The 7,689-nt window shown below is 43.9% G+C and overlaps 1 long non-coding RNA gene and 2 other non-coding genes across 3 annotated transcripts; all 3 read left to right on the top strand.

Moving 5' to 3' along the window:
* Positions 1–2,078: 2,078 nt before the first annotated feature.
* LOC141108220 (uncharacterized) lies at positions 2,079–7,181 on the top strand. The gene is made up of 2 exons (XR_012236028.1): positions 2,079–4,315; positions 5,699–7,181. It is a non-coding gene; the product is annotated as an uncharacterized lncRNA (long non-coding RNA).
* Positions 4,040–4,171, top strand: LOC141109165 (small nucleolar RNA SNORA17). Its single transcript, XR_012236171.1, has one exon. It is a non-coding gene; the product is annotated as a small nucleolar RNA SNORA17 (small nucleolar RNA).
* On the top strand, positions 4,353–4,484 carry LOC141109163 (small nucleolar RNA SNORA17). Its single transcript, XR_012236170.1, has one exon. It is a non-coding gene; the product is annotated as a small nucleolar RNA SNORA17 (small nucleolar RNA).
* Positions 7,182–7,689: the final 508 nt, after the last annotated feature.

The raw sequence follows: 7,689 nt of genomic DNA on the forward strand, positions 1-7,689 counted from the left end.
AGTGTGAAATGCAAAACTCCGGTGGGTGTAACAAAATGTCGCCTAATCTGACTTAACACCATAATGGGCGAAAAAAAGGACATGTAGTTTATTACAATGCAGAGCAGCCCAGCTTAGTGCATAGGAGCTGCATTGCCTGTATCCTGTCAGAAAGCCGGTGTTTCGTAAGATTAGGCGACCCATCAAATTTTGTAGCAGAAGTGATGTTCCGTTGCCACCATCTTGCTACACCCCGCACACGTCCACAGTAAGGATAGAGTGAGAAGGCGGCAAGCGGACATCTTGTTACACCAACCGAAGTCTTGCATTTCTCACTTATTTTTACCAACAAACTCACCTTATATAGTGAAATACAGTATTTAGAAGTCCGTGACACTGTTTTTAGGTTGAATTTTAAAAGCTGCGGTGTTCTGTCAGATCAGCAAACCTGTGAGATCAGCAGCAGGGTTGCCAACCTCCCGCGGCATTTTTTACTGACAAGACATGGGAAAATTAACTAGCAGAGCACATTTTTTACTGGCAACCTGAGAAATGACAGAACTCCTACTGAAAACTAACACAGTGAATATTTGAACAGTATAAACATGATATGGAAACACCAATACCGTGAACAAAGTAATTTGCTTGATTTACACTTAAAAACACAGCATGAAATTATCAGTCCCTGATATTTACTGGCAGCTGTAAAAAAAAATCACAGATTTTTACAAACTGTCAGTAAATTTACTGGTGGTTTGCAACCCTGATCAGCAGGCTTGCCGCTGCTTTTAAAATTCAACATCAAAACATTGTCACAGATTTCTGAATACTGTATTACACGATATAAGCTCAGTTTACTGGTAAAAATAAGTGTGAAATGCAAGATTTTGGTGGGTGTAAAAAGATGTCCGTTTGGCGACTTCAAACTGTAGGCTTACTGTGGACAAGTGCAGGATGTACCAAGATGGCCATGACGGAACGTCACTTCCGTTACAAAATCTGACGGGTTGCCTAATCTGATGAAACATCTGTGTCCTGTCAGAAAGCCGCTACCCATGAGAATATGTAACAGAAGTGACGTTCCGGTACAGCCATCTTGGTACACCCCGCCCTCACCAGCAGTAAGCCTACAGTCAGAAGGCAGGAAGCGGACATCTTTTTACACCCACTGAAGTCTTGCATTTCACACTTATTTTTACCAGTAAACTGAGCTTATATAATGAAACACATTATTTGGAAGTCCATAACACTTTTTTGATGTTGAATTTTAAAAGCATCAGCAAGCGTGCTGATCTCACAGGGTTGCTAATCTGACAGAACACCGCTGATTTTAAAATTCAACGTCAAAACTGTCACAAAGTTCTCAGTTCTGTATTTCATTATATAAGCTCAGTTAATGGTAAAAATAAGTGTGAAATGCAAGACACCAGTGGGTGTAAACAGATGTCCGTTTGGCGACTTTAGACTGTAGGCTTACTGCGGACAAGTGCGGGTGTACCAAGATGGCCGTGACAGGACGTCACTTAAGGTTGCATTTTCTAATGGGTAGCGGTGTTTCATCAGATTTGGGGACACACCAGAATGTGTAACAAAAATGACGTTCCATCGCCGACATCTTGCTACACCCCGCACTCCTCCATTGTAAGGATACACTGAGAAGGGGGAAGGTGGACATCTTGTTACACCCACCGGAGTTTTGCATTTTACACTTATTTTTAACAGTAAAGTGAGTTTATATAGTGAAATACAGTACTTAGAATTCCGTCTGACTGGTTAGATGTTGAATTTTAAAAGCAGCGGCAAGTCTGCTCATCTCATAGATTTGCTAATCTGACAGAAGTTCACTGCTTTTAAAATTCAACATATAACCAGTCAGATGGAATTCTAAGTACTATATTTCACTATATAAACTCACTTTACTGTTAAAAATAAGTATAAAATGCAAAACTCCGGTGGGTGTAACAAGATGTCCGCTTTCCCCCGTCTCGTTATATCCTTACTAATGGAGGAGTGCAGAGTGTAGCAAGATGGCGGCTATGGAACGTCACTTCCGTTACACATTCTGACGGGTCGACGAATTTGACGGGTCGCCCAATCTGTCGAAACAGCGGCTTTCTGATAGAACACCTGCATTGCTTTACTGCTCAATCTCCTCATCATTCTGTCCCGACCATCGACATCACAGCAGCCATCACTGATACTTTGCAACAGATTCTCACCTCTCCGGGAACCTCGGCCATCTAGTGGTGAATCGCGGTACTGCAGGTCGGATTGGTCCCTGCGGCGCTCCGTACACGGCTATATAAAGCTTGGCTGCCGAGCACGCTGCCTTTTCCCGTGCGGTCCGGGAGGATGGAAGGAAATCATAGAGAACGGTGACTCGTACAAGGCCCGCCGGAGGGGTGTAGGGCACTGGGTGAGTACCCATGTGGGGCTTATTAGGAAGGAAATAAATGGGTGAACATGGGCAATGGGGGATTCTCAGAAGGCTACAGCAGAGTATATAAATATATTATATTTCTCCAAACCTAAACAAATGTCCAGCTTACTTGCCCTCACATTTGTGGTAGGAAACTCTAGAGGACAGATTGGCACAATTTCTGTATAATCGAACTTGTCAAAATGCCCTGTTTAGCTCTTGCCGCTCCTTCTGTCCATTATATCGCCCACGCATGCGCTGTGTAAATCCCTTTCATGGCACACTGATCAATATAGATCCATGCCCAGTTTTGTTGTTGTATTTCTTCAGCATAGCAGTGTAGTCCTGTGAGAGCGATCAGGAAAAGATCACTTCCCAAAGCTGAAAATCAAAGGCTTGATTTACTTTTAATCTGCATGCGTGAGATTCCCCCAGTAATGTAGGAGAAAGGTGGAAATACTCGAGGGGTTCCTGCAGAGATGGTGAGTCTTCTGCCGGAACGGACTACTATAATAAACTAGGAAAAAAAGTAAGCTTGCTGATATGATCTAGCTCAGGGGCCAAACTACGGCCCTCTAGTTTGGTGCGCGGCATCGTGCCCGGTCCATTGGTGTCGGTGCGCGGCATCGTGCCCGGTCCATTGGTGTCGGTGCGCGGCATCGTGCCCGGTCCATTGGTGTCGGTGCGCGGCATCGTGCCCGGTCCATTGGTGTCGGTGCGCGGCATCGTGCCCGGTCCATTGGTGTCGGTGCGCGGCATCGTGCCCGGTCCATTGGTGTCGGTGCGCGGCATCGTGCCCGGTCCATTGGTGTCGGTGCGCGGCATCGCGCCCGGTCCATTGGTGTCGGTGCGCGGCATCGCGCCCGGTCCATTGGTGTCGGTGCGCGGCATCGCGCCCGGTCCATTGGTGTCGGTGCGCGGCATCGCGCCCGGTCCATTGGTGTCGGTGCGCGGCATCGCGCCCGGTCCATTGGTGTCGGTGCGCGGCATCGCGCCCGGTCCATTGGTGTCGGTGCGCGGCATCGCGCCCGGTCCATTGGTGTCGGTGCGCGGCATCGCGCCCGGTCCATTGGTGTCGGTGCGCGGCATCGCGCCCTAAGGGCTAGGTAAAGGCAGGTAAGAGGTGCATTGAAAAGCTGTTTTTATTTATAGATCTGAACACAGCTGCTTTGTTGGTGGAGTCATTTAAATAGGTGTGTAGACCTGGACTGTGTTAAGATCTGTAAGACAAAATCTCTCTCCTCTGTATACACATGGAATAAAAGAACAGGGCAATTTTTTATGCATTAGTAAATGGATCTTTTTACTATCGTTTTTAAGCTGGAAGCTCCAACAGTGACCAAGCCCATTCAGAGTTTAGACCCACAACCATTCAGACAAACCAGTTTGCGAGGGAACATATAGGAGATGAGTATCAGGAGGAAGAGGGAGGGTGGTGAGCCTTCAAGAGTAACAACGTGACAAATTCCCTTTAATTCAGCTCTAAAGTACGCCTGTCATTGGACAATGGTGTAGGCTCTCTTTGCCGACCCTTCCAACACTTGTGATATTAACATCTGATTCTTTTATTTCATGACGATCTCCATCCCAGGATAAATTAGTGAGCAGGTATGGATCACCTGAAACGTCATTCCATATTGTTTTGCCCCTAGAGGCGTTGCAGACATAATTGGTGTTTTATGTCTGTGTCATTAGGTGGCAGAGAGCAGTGCGGCTGTGTCTACGCGTGGTGCTCAACCTGTGGGTACTAAGAATGATTACCAGCCAGACAATGGATTATGAATGTAGCGCTTGTTTGCTGTTCTGTGGCTCTTATTTGTGAAGTGATGTGTAAGCCTCGGTTCACACCAATGCATGCTGACATTGTGCTCTTTCTTCCAGGTATGTCTCTACACCTTGGTTTCATCAGTCGAGCAGGTAAATGGCTCCTAAAGTTTGTCCCCCTGTACACTGTTTTGCCCCTAGAGGCGTTGCAGACATGGCCATGGTTTCATGTCTGTGTCATTAGGTGGCATAGAACACTGTGGCTGCGTCTACGCTCTGTGCCAGACATGTGGGCACTCAGAATGATTACCAGCCAGACATCTGTTAGCTGTAGAATTAGAGTTGGTTACTAGTTGTGATGAATCGCCTGGTCGAAGGCTGTTGCGGTCATTTGACCGTGAGTACTTGACAAAGCCTTGCTGCCATAATGGCCTGACCTAAAAACACCCTAAAGCTGACCTCACATGTATAGATCTTCTTCCATTCAGCCTACAGAATGAATGTTAAAAAATCTACAAATTCTCTCAGTATGGCTGTGTATTGACAGGTGTCACTGCCAACTGTCAAAATGCAACCTAAGTTTCAAGAATGGGCAAAGTGACTTCACTGAGTGAAAAAATACACTGTTAGAAGATGATTCTAGAAAAATTTCCCAGGGTGAGTGTCTGATTATTAAGTCAGCAGCTACACTTTTTGTAACTGACTTTTAAATGGGTGGAACTCTGCTTTAAACAATAAGGCTGTAATGGCAGCTCCCATAGTTTATCTCCTTAAATCCTGTTAAAGTAGAACTCTCCTTTACAACTATACTTGTACATATTCCTAACTTGTAGTGATATTGAGAAAAAAAAACTTTCGGCTTTAAAACCTATTGAATTCATCCATTTAGGCCAATATATATTCTGCTACATGGTTTTTGGTTAAAAAAAAAAAAATCCCAATAGCAGTATATTGATTGGTTTGCACAAAACTTATTGTGTGTACAAACTGATTTTATGGCAGTTTTTATGTATTTTTTACTAGTAATGGCGGCGATCAGTGCCTTATTTTTATTTTTTGATAGCAGGATTGTGGCGGTCAAAATCGGACACCTAACTGACACTTTTATGGGAACCAGTGACATTATTACAGTGATCAAAAATATGCCCTGTTACTATACTAATGACACTGGCAGTGATGGGGTTAACATCAGGGGGTGATCAAAGGGTTAACTGTTTGCCTAGCTGGTGCTTGCTGGCTGGATGAAGACAGAGATAGGTGTTCCTGCTTAGCAGGAACACTCTATCTTCTCCCCTGTCAGAATGGTGATCTTCCTTGTTTACATAGGCAGCCCACTGGTTTTTGCCTCTGGAACGATCATGGGTGGCCACTGGACCCTCTGATTGGCTCCCCCTCTGTCCAATCAGCGTGCAATTGCACAAAATGACAAGTGGTTAAATATCAATATTAAAATGTATCTGTTAAAGTTGTGCTTGCGGTGTCGTCCCCCCCCCCCCCCCCAGTCCTTTCTGACATAGTCCTCTTCTTCTTCCTCAGGTGTTTTAGCTGGTTTCATCTGTTGGACAAGTGCATGGCTCCTGGACCTTGCTGCTGCTTTCCTTCCCCTCCATGGGTACTAAGGGTTTGGCCATAGTCTACACATGGTGCCTGCTGTATAGGTAGTAGCCACATGCTAGGACTGATCTGTGTTGGCAGTGAAGCTGTGGGGATCAGTATGCTGTGATGGGGTAAACAGTCTCAAATGTAGCAACATTGTTTGTAGGCAGTTAGTCTTGTATGAAGAGACATTTCTTTAGGGCGAGTAGATCAAAAGCTTGTAGATTCTGGGGTGGCAACCATAGAGGTGGATAAGAAAGCACTGATGTTGCGCTGTCAAGTGGTGTTATATTAAAGTGTGGGCAATATGAATAAAATGGATGCATTCAATCAAACATAAAATTATTTGAGAGAGAATTAAATAGTGCAGTAACTAAAATAAAGTGCAACATGACCACAGACATGCCAATTCGAAATATGTGCAGTGACTGGTGTAAACTGAAAGTCCAAGTGAAGACACAACGGTGTCAAAAATGATACATGAATTCCTCCTTCCAAACAAAAAATAAGGTGACTGTGTCCATTTCTTTGAAGTTGCTGTGTTCTCTAGCTGCTCAGATTACTGCTACAAGGTAACAGCATATAGACCAATTCAAAAACAAGGTCTCTAGGGGTCCAGATATCTCTGCCCACCTCCAGGGATGTTTACAATGGTGAACACAGCTTAAAAATCCGTGGAAATGGAAAGGCCTCCTCTTGCAGACTCCTGGGGGTCATCTTCAATAATCTCATCAGTGGTGATACGCAAAGATCTCCAATAGTGCAGTACATTTCAAAAAAAGGTTTATTATAAACTATTTTACTCACAATTGAATCGATAAAGGGGATTGGACAATGGGCACACCAGAAGTGACACAGATGGACGAGCTTGACGCTCGTGGATTACATGTCCGTTTTTATTAATTCAATTGTGAGACACCAGTCACCTTATTCTTTGTTTGGAAGAAGGAATTTGTCTCTCATTTTTGACACCGTTGTGTCTTCACTTGGACTTTTTCAGTTTACACCAGTCACTGCACATATTTGATTGGCATGTCTGTGGTCACTTAGCACTCTATTATTTTAGTTGCTGCACAGTTTAAGTGTGTAAAGTGTATTTTGTTTTTGATTTTCATATTGACCACACTTTTTTTTTTTTTTTTTTTTACACCACTTGACAGTGCTTCGCCATTACTTTATTATTCATTGCACCTTTTTTAGCCATGGATTTGCTTATCAGTGTTTGCAGCAGTCTAGTTACACTATTTAACATGAGTATCACCTTTTTACTAATTGAGGTAGAATCATCACTATCATGGAGTGGATTGGTAGGTATGATCACTTTGTGTTGCCTGTAGATTGCTCTTTAAGATTTAATTGTATTGGAATCTTCTGGAATTTAAAATGTGTTATTTTTCCTTTTTAATAAAAGTATTTTTGCAAATGCTGTTTGTTTCTTTCAATCCTTAAAGTGGGTGCAAATTTGGTCTCTAAAATCTCAATCTTTACAATGGTTGTGCAGTTTCCAGGGCCAGGTGACACATGACATGGTAAATGAGTTGTGGTGCTAATTCATATTGATATGCTATTTCATTCAATTTGATTGGCACCTCCCTCTATAATCCCACTGCCTCACATTGCACAATGTGTGCAGGGGGGCCAGCAGCACAGTGGCTTATTGGTTAGCAATTCTGCCTTGCCTCAGTGGGGTCTTCAGGTTAAAACCCAGTGGGGACCCTATCTGCATGGCGTTTCCTTGTGTGGGTTTCCTCCCACACACAAGATATGGTGGTAATCTAATTGGCTCCTGTCTAAAACTGGCTTTAGTATATTCTATGGGCATGTCCAAGATGGCTGCCCTTACCGTCTGACTTTATAGTATGTAAACTGTCTACTAAAATAACAGTACTTGAGTCTCCAGGGGAAAACACTATTTTCCCTTATCGTCTTTC

Source organism: Aquarana catesbeiana, linkage group LG09 (genome assembly GCF_042186555.1).
Source record: "Aquarana catesbeiana isolate 2022-GZ linkage group LG09, ASM4218655v1, whole genome shotgun sequence".
In the NCBI taxonomy this organism is placed as follows: Eukaryota; Metazoa; Chordata; class Amphibia; order Anura; family Ranidae; genus Aquarana; species Aquarana catesbeiana.